General features: G+C 36.5%; 1 protein-coding gene and 1 long non-coding RNA gene across 2 annotated transcripts in view; one reads left to right on the forward strand and one right to left on the reverse strand.

Moving 5' to 3' along the window:
• Positions 1-15,531, forward strand: part of LOC306854330 (NACHT, LRR and PYD domains-containing protein 12-like) — a 217,474-nt gene that overhangs the window by 139,328 nt on the left and 62,615 nt on the right. The window lies entirely within an intron of this gene.
• On the reverse strand, positions 7,405-15,092 carry LOC306854949. The gene is made up of 6 exons (XR_013782880.1): positions 15,022-15,092; positions 9,870-9,930; positions 9,438-9,799; positions 9,021-9,353; positions 8,853-8,953; positions 7,405-8,687 (listed from the first exon to the last, which is right to left on the reverse strand). It is a non-coding gene; the product is annotated as an uncharacterized lncRNA (long non-coding RNA).

The raw sequence follows: 15,531 nt of genomic DNA on the forward strand, positions 1-15,531 counted from the left end.
TAAATTACAGAATGGATCAATTACATATATTACAATCAGCAAAGATTTATTCAATTACACTGATGAGGCCTTATAACTTCTAGAAGAGCAATTGGATGCAACAAGCAGACTGACAGAGCAAAATAGAATAGCTTTATATTATGTGTTAACTGAAAAAAGAAAAGTATGTGTTGTTTGAGGAACAATGCAGTACTTGTATCCCAAATAATACTGCTCCAAAAGGAGCTTTTAGTGAAGTAATAATCAAATGAACAAACCTAAGGATTAAACTTAAAGCAAATGCAGGGACAGATAATAAAATGTGGGATTGGTTTGATCTAAAGTTAGGAGCATTAGCAATGTTTTTAGGAGTTGCCGTATTAATAGGAAGATTACTGTTTTGCTGTGTACTTCCTATACTGAGGTCACTAGTTGTCAAAGCCACAGCTAGGCAAATGGAAATGCTAAGATGTTAAGATGATGAGAAATTGAAGTTGAAGAGGAACCAAAATGCACAACACCAGGACTGGCCTTATACACCCAATTGTAAGTCACAAACAGTGACAAATGATGGAGATTCTAGTACCTCAACAGAGGACGAAGAAGTATAAAGATGAACCATACCCTGGGTGTAAGTGCTAGCCTAACCTCTGCCCAAGGATGGCCCTCTACGATGCGCGAAGTGTCTGGGCTGAAGATCAACTATGCTATGTTTGTGTGATGTTATATATTTTATGTTTTGAATTTTATTTCTGTTGTATACATAACTGTGACAACCACAGGCAAGCGCTGAACCAAATGCACGCTCATGCTTATAACATTGTTTTATCTTAAATGAGGAATTAGGGAGACAGGATCTTTTACTCCTTCCTAGTCAATTGTGGGGGAGAGGTTTGGTCCTGCTGCTCCACCAGAGTGCTGTTGCATAATCTAGTTATTGGTGATAAAACTGTGTGACTTAATTTGGTCACTAGGTAGTAATAACTGATGAGACTGAATTATGAAACTGCACTCTTGGAAAGACAAATAAAGGTGAGACTTAGTAAGTCTCAAAGGGGGGCATGTTGAAGAGTTTTATTAATCAAAATACAAATTAATCATATGTAACCAATGTGAATATAGCCATTTATGTATCAAGTTATTCTACTATTATAAAATTGTATCTGCATGTATGTGTAGAGGCCTGCAGAAGAATGGAATGTGCAGACGTATGGTTTAAGGTAAAGCTGCACATCCTGTTTTGACATGATAGGGTCTCTTCCTTTAACGTAACATAAAGTGGGGCCTATTGTCTGCTCTAGGAAACAGATGGAGACTGTTAAGCAATAACGGCATAGGAAATGTATAGAACACGCCTTAGGGGAAAAAACTGTATTTAAAACGGAACAAACATAGATTCGGGAGATTCACTGCAGGGTCTCTCGGTTTTATTGTCTCTGATAATAAAATCTAAATTCTGGCATCAAAACCCCAAGACTCTGAAAATGATTCCTCATAGCACTGGTAGAAGCCACCACAATGGCGAATAAAAAACAAAAAGAGGAAAACGACTGCGGAATGATAAGGCAGGAAGTAGGACCCGTGCAAATATCGAGATCAGCTTTACAGCGCTGGAGAGAACTCAAGGCGCGGAAGGCCTGCAATTGGAAGCCGAGGTTGCTTTGTTTCTTCCCGATAGGTGAGTAACACAGTGTCTACACCGGATGCGCTGCAATGCAACAGCTAAAGTCTACCAACACTGGACACGTGTATTTCAGGCGAGAATGTAGTTGTTTAAAACTCAAATCTGTGGTTTATTTATAAAAACAGCGCCTATTTGAAAATGTTCTTTGCCGATTTCGGAGACGTGAGCTCCACGCGAAGAGAGGAGCATAACCTCGGCTAGTCCTTCTGACATTTGCTGCTGGCTCTGATGTCTCTGTAGTGGATAAACATAAGATATAATTTGTTTTACGTAAATCTAACAGGTAATCTTTGATCTTTATTCTATTGTTCTATTAATATGTCTAAATGAAAACGAAAAGAGGCAGTGGTGTTTGATATATTTTGCCTGTAAATGCAGTGAGGAAGATTGCAGCAGCCAAGGCGAGCTGACTGATGTTATCAAGTACGCTGCTCTTTGCAGAATTACCGGACTTGCATCGTTCTGTCCGTGGGAGTTCACTCCCGAGTCTAACTCGTGAAGTCCGAACTACCGAGGATTCAAGTCCGAAATTTGCGTACTTGCTATTAAGAAATGCGTGCAGACCTAACGTTACGTCACCAGACCATTTGCCTAATCTTCTCGGTAGTTTAGACCGCGATGGAAATGCAGACAGCAACAGGTCTGGGGGAAAAAAGTTCCTGGGACATATTGTTCCAGGTAATTTCGGTGAAAAAGCGGCTTTCACGGAACTAATCGTTGCCTGGGTTGCGTAGGCTACATATATGTGGGGAGGATCAATCAAAATAGGGGCGAGACCTTTTTGGGGTAGGGGCGTGTTTGTTTTGGTGATTTCAAATATCAACATTGGCTTCTAGAAATTATTTACCCTGCCTTTAAAGATGTTTTTGACACTGTTGCCAAGCGTTGTATCTTTGGTTAAAACATCTCTCAGCTCAGGGTGTGTACCAGCTGTTTTTAAACATGACATTGTACAACCGCTTCTAAACAGAATAATTTGGATCCTTCAATTTTGTCTAATTTTAGGCCTATATCTAAACTCCTGTTTTTATCAAAAATCTTGGAGAGAGTTGTTTTTAGTCAACTTCAGTCATTTCTAGATGAATTTAGTATTCTGAAAAAATTTCAGTCTGGTTTTAAGCCCCGTCACAGTACAGAAACTGCTGTTTTAAGGGTGTCTAATGATCTTCTTTTAGCTGTGGACTCAGCCAGTCGATTCACTTATCTAGACTTGAACAGTGTGTCGGCATTAAGGGCATAGCCCTTAAATGGTTTCAATCGTAATTGACAGATAGAAGAAAAGTTTTTCTGTTCACCTTGGTGAATTTTCTTCATCTGCTGCCCCTCTTTCCTGTGGCGTCCCCCAAGGGTCCATATTGGGCCCTATGTTGTTTTCTGTGTATATGCTGCCTTTGCGGTATATTTTTAGAAATCACAATATCTCCTTCCATTGTTATGCGGATGATGTACAAATTTATTTGCCTGTCAAAATAAATGACAAAACTTAATTTCTGTCATTATTACTTGCCTGAGAGATTTAAAATTATGGCTGGATCAGAACTTTCTTTCTCTTAATGAAAATAAGACTGAGATTGTTGTGTTTGGTCATCCTGGGGATCTAAATGCTTGTGTAGATGCACTTGGTAATTTAGGATTGTATGTTCGTCCATTTATCAAGAATCTCGGTGTGAATTTCGGCAGTGCTTTTAAATTTGAAAAACAGATTAGTTTTTCAAGACTTAGTTTATTAATTAGTTTTTTAGAGACTTTTGACTACCTAAGAAGTTTGAAAGTGTAATTCATGCTTTTATAAGGTCTAGACTAGACTAACTGTAGGCGTTGAAGAGAAGACTGATCCAAACCAACATATAAAGAGTTACAGTAGTCCAGAATGCAGCAGCTCAGCTCCTAACTGGGACTAAAAAGTATGAGCACATTACCCCAATCTTAACTTCATCCAATCTTAACTCCAATCGCCTTTGGGGAAAGGCGATTAGTCACCAGAAGAGACGCACGGCAGCTCGCATAAGTGTTGAAATATACTTGGTTGCAGTTCTGTTGTTTAAATTTTTTACTTGCTGCTAGGAAGGAATCGTTCGTTGCCTACCTATTTCTACTCTGCGTTTTCGTTGAGGTTTATAGGTTTTGATTGCGCTTACTGGTAATTAGAATAATTAGCGCGTCAGTTAAGAACAAGCCGGTGTGATTTTGCCAAGTGCTTAGTTTCGTTTTGGGCTATTAGCAGTCCTTTAACCTTATTGGCTGGGCTGATCAGAAGCAGGCCACAGCGACTGTTCAAGTATTTAAACTGCTCGGTCACTGTTATTGCTTATTTCAAACAATTGGAAATACTCAACCCACTCCCCCCTAGGCAGCCACAACTCATTTGAATCTCATGCCATTACTGTAACAGCTCCTATAAAACTCCCAATTGTGATGATCTACCGTCTCCCTGGTCAAATTCTAGCCACCTTCCTAGAGGAGCTGGACGGGCTGCTGTCCTCTTTTATGGAGGATGGCACTCCACTCTTAGTCTTTGGCGATTTCAACCTTCACCTAGACAGGCCTTATGCTACAGACTTCCATTCACTCCAAGCTTCATTTGATCTCAAACGCCTTACCACTACTAGCACGCACAAATCTGGCAACCAACTTGATTTAATTTACACTCGCAATTGTACTACAGACAACATCCTGGTACAACCACTGCATATCTCTGACCATTTCTTAATTACATTTACTTTACATTTTGCTACCCGGGTGACACCATCCCCCGATTACCTTCAGACGTAACCTACGCTCCCTTTCCCCTTCCCTTCTTTCCTCTGTAGTATCCTCCTCTCTTCCCTCGTCTACCCATTTCTCATCTCTGGATGTGAATGCAGCTACTGACACCTTATTATGACAACAGGCTCAGCACCATCCTACGTCCACTCACTATTACGAATCTACATCCCCTCCAGAAGTCTGAGATCTGCTAGTGAGCGACGCCTTGTGGTACCATCACAGAGAGGCTCAAAATCACTCTCCAGAACATTCTCGTTCACCATTCTTGGCTGGTGGAATAATCTTCCCACCCCTATCAGGAACGCCGGATCCCTGTCAATCTTCAAGCAACAACTGAAAACTAATCTCTTTCGGCAATACTTGACTTCATCCTAAAAAAAACCTTAATCTTTTCCTCTATCTCTCTCTCCTTCCCTTGCTAGCTTGTACTTATTTGAACAATGACTGAGACTTGGTGTTACGAGCACTTCCTCTGTCTGATTGCCTCTTCAAGATGAATCGCTTTTTGTATTCCCTAATTGTAAGTCGCTTTGCATAAAAACGTCTGCCAAATGACTAAATTTAAATGTAAATGTAACTTCACTACACTGGCTTCCTGTCCGCTGCAGGATTGATTTCAAGATTTTATTCTTTGATTTTCAAAATTTTGAACGGGTTTGCGCCTGCCTATTTATCAGAGCTTTTACATGTCCATACTCCTGTTAAAGCACTAAGGTTGTCCAATCAGATGCTCCTCGATGTTCCGAGAGCTAGATTAAAAAATAAAGGTGACCGAGCTTTTTCAGTGGTGGCACCTAATTTGTGGAAGTTTACCTGTTAACAGGGACGGACTGGGAGTAAAAAATGGCACAAATATTACAAACTATCAACTTTTAACCATTAAAATAATTAAATAATGGTTTCATGTAGTGTGTTTTGGGACATATTACATTAGGATTTAGAGTTTTTTTTTTTTTTAAAGACCAATTACCAGTAGAGACCAACAGGCACCATTACAGTTTCCATTAAAACCAATACAATTCTCATTATAAATCAGTAAAACCATTTCAAATTATGTGCTGGTTTTTATTTTATTGTTTTCAGCATGGGATTAAAATAAATATACATTATTATATGAACTAAAATACTTGAAAACTATATAAAAAGTGCAGAATGCAAAATGTATATGACAATGATAAACATAAACCTAGAATCTAGAAACCTGAAACAACAGAATTCTTCAAATTGAGTATATGCCTCTTTGTGTGTGTGATGTTAATCAGACTAATCACCTTATAGGCGACTTCATTTACTGTATTTTCTAACTCAATATCTCTCAAATGTAACCCGTTGTAGAATCACTTAAAGCAGCGGCTAGCACTAAGTGAAGATAACATTTTCTTAGCGATAGATGCTATTTACACTGTGTTAAAATAGCAGGATTTCCAGCTATTATACTACTTATTGCAAATAGTGGCAATTATCTACACCTCAGTATTGCAATACATTATAAAACAGTATGCAATAATAACTTGAGTGAGTGTAATTTTTTTTTTATTTTAATACAAATTATTAAATGGATGCCACCTTATTGGGATAATAAAGCCCTCCCTACACCTACCCTAACTCTACCCGATACTTTATTTTCAACTTTTTGATTATTTCCTTTATTTTTATTAAAAATAAACGCTTTTCTCATGAGTAATCTTCAAACACTTCAACACTGTCAGTCTTTTCATAGAACGCATAAGTTGCAAAATGACTATGGTAATATCAATGTGGTGTTAGTTTTTACAGAGCCTAATTGTGCACAAACTGTTGTGCTACAAACTGCAGACCAGAGATAGAAATTTAAACCGCGGTAATTTCCTCTCTAGTGGTTAAACATATCTAGAGCAACGTAAATCATGCAATATATTTCCTGGCTTGGGTAGAGATGATATCCCCACCTAGTGTTCACATGAAACTATTTAGCCATTTCAGTGTCTCAGAAGACGTCTCTTACAGTATCTTCACATCCTTTTAGCCATACAACACCAGTAGCTTCAAAACGTACTCTGTTCCCTGAGATACGGGAATGAGTACTGCTCCTAAGACGCTTTGTGATGTCATGACTGAAACATTTTTTCAATAACGCAGTGTAACTGCACGGCCTTTGGTTTGTAAAATGTCAATGGCTTGATTTTCTAGCCAGATCTGGCAACAATGTAGTAGGTTAATATTAGTAGTCGGTATGGATTTGAAGGAAGGGAGTAATTCCAGATGTGTAATGACACACAATCAATATATAGATTATATAATGGAACAGCCTGGTATTATTATTCATACATAGGTGTTAGTATTTAACAAAACGTACATTTGAATGCTGAAACATACAATTTAGTATTAATAGTATTTACAGCTCTTTTTAAATCTTTTATATCATTAAGATATGAGTATCAATGCATTTTTATAATTTTATAGCTAAAAAACAAGATAGTTAGACCCCTTAACCTACCCCCAAACCTAAACATACTCATTTCATCGCGAATATAAAAAGACACAAATATAACAGACCTTAATATGCAAGGAAATTAATTTTTTGGTAACAATATTAAAAAATATTTTGATAATTTAAAGTGTAGTCTTGTTTAACACGAAGTGCTTCGAGGTGAGTTTGCAGCAGAAATCACACAGAACATAACAAAATGTTTTATATTTCATATTAATTAAATGAGTAAACTTGAAACAATCTCATTGATATGATAACTGAATACAATATAATAAAAATGTGAATGCTGCAATTGCAATAAGGATTCATTTGTAAGTCGGTAAAGTTCATAAATAATTAGGTTTGTATCGTGATTGATATGTTTAGATGTTGTAAATAACGTCAGTATTGTGTGTTTCAGTGTCTATGCAAATGTAAGTAAATGTGCATTTTGTAGAACCACATTTAAATTGAAATACACAAATTCTCATGATTTGGATTTTGAGATTTACATATACATATTTTTAAAGAGTTTGAGTTCTTTTATTTTTTAAAACTGGATTTTTTAAGTAATTGTAAAAAAAAAATATATATATCTTTAAAATGAGCCTTTTGTGACCAGTAATGTGATACAACACAGAAAAACATCATGGCAATGAGCAGTATTTGAATATGAAAATAACTCATCTCGTCACCACAAAAATCAGCATGTGATCTGACCTGAGGGCAAAAATGTTCACTGCAACTGGGAAACATTTTAGACATTTGCTTTTAGATAATATATCATGTTTTGGTGCAGACTGAACCTCCTCATATCATTCTGATGCTCATGATCAAATTTAAATGTTACCATGTGTTTGATTGATTTTAGGGAATGCATGAAAAGTACATGTATAATTAAATGTATATTGTACTTTGAATACAATGTAAGTTACTTTGGATAAAAGTATCTGGAAAATGAAGAAATATAATGTGAATGTAAAATACAGGAATAGGTATTCCCACCTTAACCTGTACTTTCTAACATAACTATGTTCCAGAAGACTGAATCTTACTAGACAGAGAAAGTAGCAGTTTTGTTAGCAATATGACCGTGAGGATGTGGTGCTGTTTGAGACTGTGAGAGCGTGTAGAATACTGTATAGGAAGCTTATTTATTATCAACTACAAAATATGTGAAGTCACAGTGTATTTGGAGTGCACCTTGTGTATTCAATCTAGTTTCTGACAGAAAAATGATATTTGTTCATCTCTCAATAGAATACAGCAAAGAAGATCAGCAGTCTTTGTTTGTGCTGCTTCTGCTTCCAGAGTTGGCTATAAAGCTACATTGCATCTGCAGTCCTTGGGCAGGATGTTGTGAATTCATAAAGATCCAATTTACTAACTTCAGTTTTTCATAGCAAATTTTATTTTTTATCTTATAGCATATTAAAGTTCATTAAATCATTCATTAATTTCAAAAGAAAAACACAAAAAAAAATTTCAATTTTGACACATCTAGGCCTCACATAATAATAGGAATAATATGCAGGATGATTTTTGCCCATAAATATTGCATACCATCACCTTTTACGATGTTTAAATACTACTACGGCTACTTCACACTCAATCTAAAAAAATCTACTTTTACATTCTTTGAATCTGTTTTAAAGTTTACTTGAATAAAAAGGTAAATGCACTTTTACATGCATTATTTGAACTCGCTCTAGGTTTTCTCTCCTGATGAAACACCTCTCCACCATGCCCCTTTCTCCAGCTTAATTTTCTGTCACTTTCAAGCCCCATGCTTTTCAGCTTTTTACTTATCTGGAAGACCAGAAAGAAAGAATCAAATCAAACTTAATAACAGCTATACTGTGTAATGAGAGAAAACACAAAGCTGTCGGGTGTTGGGGATGGTTGCCAGGGCGCAGTTATTTATTCTGAATTTGACAGTGAATCTGAACTCAAGTGTTTAAGGTGGATACAAACCTCGTTCAGAATGGCCGTCTGTAGTGAAGGATCATTCAATGTGCATTTGCCAGTACAGGACAATTTTAGTTTTACAATCTGTTGTTTAATCAACTTGTCATCTAGAGAAATACAGAGTTAAAGTCATCCTCAACAGAGAAGACAGATAAATTAATTGGGGAAACTCACCTCCTTGGCAGATAAAAGGTTGCTGTAGATCACAACTGTATTGAGCCCATTTCCCAGAGTCTAACCTTGACATGCCAACACAGTTACCAGATGCTGAACTGTTAGATGGTTGACCTGCTGCCCAGTGTCTGAAGAAGAGGACCCATTTATCAGACCATTCCCAAGAGTCCTGGAACAGACCGATCCAGATGTAATAACCAGATAAAAGAATTTGATTTATCTGGTTATTTTCTGCAGAGTTGTGGATGGTGGGCAGGTCTGTGTAATGCTGTCTACAGTGGCTCTGAGCATCACTCCAGGTTTTAGCTGATTTTATCAGGTATGTAGTATTTCCTATTAAGATTTGTAAAAAAAAAAATGTTTGAAACTTTTCTTTCTCAGCTTAAACTGCACATTCATCATTTTACAAGAACTCACCTATGTAGCACGTAAAATATCGTGAATATCTGCATGCCGTACTATGCCAAGACCCAGAGTAAGTAGCTACACAATCTCCATCCTCATTGGCTGTCCTGAAGCCCAGTTATAGTACTGGGAAGTTGTATTTTCTCCATTAGACCACCTCCAGCGTTTCTGTGTCCCCCTCTTCAGACCAATCCACACTGATCCACTGTATCCAGCATCCACTATGTTTACCAGCCTGTTCACATCGTCCATGTTGTCTACGGTTGCCAGATCAGTGAATCTCTCTCTGCAGTAACTCTGAGCCTCTGGCCACGACATGCTCACATTTATATAGTGGTACTGTCGAGAAAGAGCAGAACTGCTCCAGAAGAGTCCTGTTAAAATCAATAAGTTAAACCATTCATCTGTGAGCACATCATCATAAATACAAATGACCAAACCAACCTGACAGCAGAAGCAGCACTAACAGACTCCCATCCATGCCGGTCCGTAAGGTTGTGGGGCCCTAGGCAAGATAATGAAAATAGGCCCCACTAGTGTGAAAATTGTCACAGCAAATTGACGAGTAAAGAGGAAGCACATACTACTGATGAACACATTCATTTTAATTTGAATTATCACTCAGTAGGTTATTTAACCATATAGTATTATGTATTATTGAAAGGCTTTTGTCTCATTATTTCTTATTTACAGACATTCTCACACTTTTTGTCATCTGAACCTCTTTCACCAAATATATTTACTTTAAAGGAGTGGTCAATCAGCAATTCTGTAAAAGACAACATCTCCTTTGCATTGAACTTTAGATGTTGTTTACGCTCAAACAGCAACATTACACACTTACTAAAGTTAAAAAGTGCAATCATAGTCAATGACCCCTTTAAATTACCCTTGAGATTGTAAAATAAATATTTTAATAATAAAGTACCACATTTGCATGTTCACAGTTCTCTGACATTGGTTGATGGTCGTATGGCGTGCAGGTAAACATCAAATATTTTTTCTTTTTAGTAAGTGAATTAATTTGATAGTAATTTTACATTATTATTATTATTATTTTTTGCCTTTCATTAAACTCACAAACTCCCTGCATTTCCTTTACGAACCCCAGTTTGGGAAACCTTGATGAAATATAATGTTTAATGCACTTCATGTTGTTAATTACAATGAAAGGAATTTTCTTACTCTTTGTATTTTTACATCATTATGGTACAAGATTTACCTGTTTAAATGTAAAAATGTGATAAACGAATTAGGTCATAAGTAATCCAAAAGTAATCTAAAAGTAATCTGATTATATTACTTAAAATGTGTAATGTAATGGATTACGTTACTGATTAAAATTTGTGTCATGTAATTTGGAATCAGTAATGGATTACAATTTGTAAGTAACCTACCCAGCTCTGAATATATGTATATGAATAAGACTATATATATATATATATATATATATATATATATATATATATATATATATATATATATACAGGTGCATCTCAATAAATTAGAATATCGTGAAAAAGTAAAAAAAAATTCTTGCAAGTTATTTCAAAAAGTGAAACTTTCATATATTTTAGATTCATTGCATATAAAGTAAAACATTTCAAAAGTTTTTTTGTTTTAATTTTGATGATCAGAGCTTACAGCTCATGAAAGTCAAAAATCAGTATCTCAAAATATTACAATATTTACATTTGAGCTTCATTAAATGACCATCCGTACAGTATAAATTCCGAGTATCTCTTGTTCTTTGAAACCACAATAATGGGGAAGACTACTGACTTGACAATGATCCAGAAGATGAACACTGACGCCCTCCACAAAGAGGGTAAGTCACAGAGGGGTCATTACTGAAAGCTGTGGCTGTTTACAGAGTGCTGTATCAAAGCAAATTAAATGCAAAGTTGACTGGAAGGAAGAATTTGGGTAGGAAAAGGTGCACAAGCAACAGTGATGACCACAAGCTTGAGAATACAGTCAAGCAAAGCTGATTCAAACACTTGGGAGAGCTTCACAAGGAGTGGACTGAAGCTGGAGTCAGTGCATCAAGAGTCTCCACGCTCAGACGTCTTCAGGAAAAGGGCTACCAAGCCACTTCTGAAACAGAGACAACGTCAGAAGCATCTTACCTGGGCTGTGGAGAAAAAGAACTGGACTGTTGCTCAGTGGTCCAAAGTCCTCTTTTCAGATGAAAGTAAATTTTGCATTTCATTTGGAAATCAAGGTCCCAGAGTCTGGAGGAAGAGTGGAGAGGCACAGAATCCATGTTGCTTGAAGTCCAGTGTGAAGTTTCCACAGTCAGTGATGATTTGGGCTGCCATGTCATCTGCTGGTGTTGGTCCACTGTGTTTTCTGAAGTCCACAGTCAACGCAGCCATCTACCAGAAAGTTTTAGCGCACTTCATGCTTCCTTCTGCTGACAAGATTTATGGAGATGCTGATTTCATTTTCCAGTAGGACTTGGCACCTGCCCACACTGCCAAAGGTACCAAAAGCTGGTTCAATGACCATAGTGTTACTGTGCTTGATTGCCCAGCAAACTCGACTGACCTGAACCCCATAGAGAATGTTGTCAAGAGGAAGATGACAGACACCAGACCCAACAATGCAGATGACCTGAAGGCCACTATCAAAGCAACCTGGGCTTCCATACCACCTCAGCAGTGCCACAGGCTGATTGCCTCCATGTCACGCCGAATTGAGGCAGTAATTAAAGCAAAAGGAGCCCCTACCAAGTATTGAGTACAAATACAGTAAATGAACATACTTTCCAGAAGGCCAACAATTCACTAAACATGTTTTTTTAATTGGTCTTATGAAGTATTCTAATTTGTTGAGATTGTGAATTGGTGGGTTTTTGTTAAATGTGAGCCTAAATCATCACAATTAAAAGAACCAAAGACTTAAACTACTTCAGTCTGTGTGCATTGAATTTATTTAACACACGAGTTTAACAATTTGAGTTGAATTACTGCAGCATGACCTGTTAACATGCCTATGGAGGCCTATAACTATAATTGCTTAGAAAGGTCAATGATTTATTATAAATCATTATGATTAAAAACTAAGAGAGAAGTATTATTTTCCATATTTTTACCCAAAATAAGGTGTAGTGACTAGCTGTAGCTGTTTCATTCATACTGGTAGCTGGAGGGCGCCCTTGTGCAGTAAAACCATAAGTGAAAAAAAAAAAAAAATCACCTTGGAGGAAACCCCTAATATGGATAAAAGCACATGCTATTGCTGCAGTAGCTGAATAAAATGCAGACTAGTCTCCCCCCCCCCCCCCCCCACCCCCCTGCCTTTTTTATGTGCCGAACGCAATGCTCATTGACAGTCTTTATCACTGTATAGAATATTATAAAATGATTTTGTCTCATTCTGTGATTCCAGATCACAAAATTAAGTTATTTCAAACACTCGACTGATGTTATGAAATTAATTTGGAGCAAAAATGTCATTAAGGCCCGGTTTCACAGACAATGCTTAAACTAAGCCAGGATTAGGCCATAGTTCAATTAGGACATTTAAGTAATTTTTATAAATGTACTTAGAAAAAAAACACCACTGGTGTGCATCTTGTGACAAAACAAATGCACTGATATATTTTAAGATCAGTCAGAGCAAGTTTCTTTCAGTTGAAACAGCTCAGACTTACATTTTAGTCTAGGACTAGTCTTGAAACCGAGGGTAAATGTTTTTAAACGCACTGTACAGCCCTGGTGCGTCATCGTGTGTTGACTGAAAGGGGTGCTGTGCTGATCTGTGTTTGGCATTAATAGGATAGGAAAGCATGCAGAGCTGTCCATTAGTAGCCTATTTAGCTCTCTGCTGGATTCTAATAAGGGATGAATAAAATATGTTTTCTGTGTCATAGTTCTGCAAGTGAATACATTAGGTACACGTCCTCAGACAGCATGACACACTCACAATCTAGAAGTTTCTCGGTCTAGTGAGATCTAATTTGCTGGAACACAGGATTAAAGGCAGAAGTTCAAAGTTACATATGTTAATTATCTGAGCTACAGTATAAAGTGCATTTGACGAGTTCTTGTTCCCTAGGAATCAAACCCATGACTTTGGTGTTAGTGGCATGATCTGCTTAGTTACAGGAATAAAGAGTTGCTGTAATATTAATATTGTTAGTTTTTAAGATAATTATGACAAATTGCTTGATGTTCTTCATTAGTAACTCACTTTGAGTGTCTGCTTAATGAGGTTAGTGATGGCAAATCTTTGAAAAAGTGCACAGATTCGGTCTAAAACAAACTGGGGGAAAAATAAAAGAAGGATTTTCAAACTCTTTAAATAAAACAAAGATGACTGGAGTACATTTTTACTAGAAAATACTGTTTCATTCTTTCTATTCCTATTCAAAAATGTCATGTTTATGTCAATGTAGTTACTGTTTCTTTGTGATTAATTGCGAAGTTGCTACAGATTTCTTCATTTTAGCCTGGAATTAAAAGTGAACCGCTATAGAAACTCTGAATCAGAGTCTGACCCACAGGAACAGCCAAATGTACACTTCGATTAACATTTAAACGTCACAATGAGCATCAGAATGAGAAGCGGAGGTTCAGTCTGCATCCTAATTTGGCTTTTGGCTTCACGCAAGTGTAACACAAACACACGCTGACTTTTGTAAATAAAATGTGAATAATTTTCATATTCAAATTGATCATTTGCATGTCTCATCTCATCACTTGACAAAACAATTTAGGCAAAAAAGATAATCTTGACGTTCAGCAAGTCCACAGTTGAACACAAAATACTAAAATATTAAAAATAATAGTTCTAACAATAATTTCAGGCTATTCCTTGGCAAAATCAAGAGCATGCCATTATTATTATTGTTCAAAATATCACAAACACACCTCAAAAGCAAACATTTGCCATAATATTAATTCCTGTTAGATTTTGTGTTAGAATTGTGTGCAAAAAGTGTTTTATGAAATTGAAATCTGAGTCAGTTTGTGAATTAGTGTATGTTTTGCAGATTTGGTGTGTGCTTCTGCTGTTCGAGTGCCAGCTTTCAGAAATTGTGTGACAAGTCAAGATTTTGTGTGTAAAAAAACCTATTATTTTTATTTACATTGTTGTTTAGAGGAGACCAATAAGTGTTGCAACACAAGTTTGTTTCAAATGTCTGTAACATAATGAGAAAACATGAACATTTTTGATCTTGTGTTTGAATGTAGTCTGGATTTTAAAAGGACTTCTCACTTCTATTTCATTTGAAACATTAAAATTGTAAACATTACAGCATATTAGAATGATTTTTGAAGGATTATGTAACGCTGAAGACTGTAATGACTGCTTGATTTAGCTTTGCATCTCAGGAAAAAAACTCAAATACATTAAATGTATTAAAATAGAAAATAGTTGTATTAATATTTCACAATATTATTGTTTGTATTGTAATTTGTACTGAATAAATGCGTGAGCATCGGAGACTTGTTTCAAAAAAACATTGAAAATCTGAATTACTCCGAACTTTTGAATCAATTAAAGAAGACATTGTGCTGATTCAAATGCTACCAGATCTGTCATTTAAAATCCATTCACTTTATCTTGAATTAAATTAGTGTCTTACCTCAGTTCTGTTTTTCTTTGTAAATCCTTTCAATTGCTCACCTCCGCAGTGTCACAGTCATCTACAAAAGTGACGTTACAACCCTCTCCGGTTATATAACCCTGCCCCTAAATGACAAGTAAAACAAGCCAAACTATCTATGGCCACTTTACATGTTCATCTAACCCATGTGGACCAGAACTTTAGACGTTTAGTCTAACAAACTCCTTTCCTCTCACCAATGTTTACTAGATGCTTCCAGGTTTCATACATTAAAACAAGACATATTTATTTCACAGATTCCTTCATATCAGCCTGAAAAAGAAAGTGACCCATTACAGAAATATATAATCCTGACACAACAACACACTTCTGTTAACATTTAAACGGTTTATCATTTTGTGCTCTTTTCTGGGGTGGCAGAGCATGTGTTGTCTGGCATCAGATCATATAAACAGTCTTTAAGTCCGTTACAAAAAATTCCCTTAAAGGCAACATCAATAATATTCAAGGCCATTGCCACTCCCTCAC

Source organism: Barbus barbus (genome assembly GCF_936440315.1).
Source record: "Barbus barbus genome assembly, chromosome: 3".
Taxonomy (NCBI): domain Eukaryota; kingdom Metazoa; phylum Chordata; class Actinopteri; order Cypriniformes; family Cyprinidae; genus Barbus; species Barbus barbus.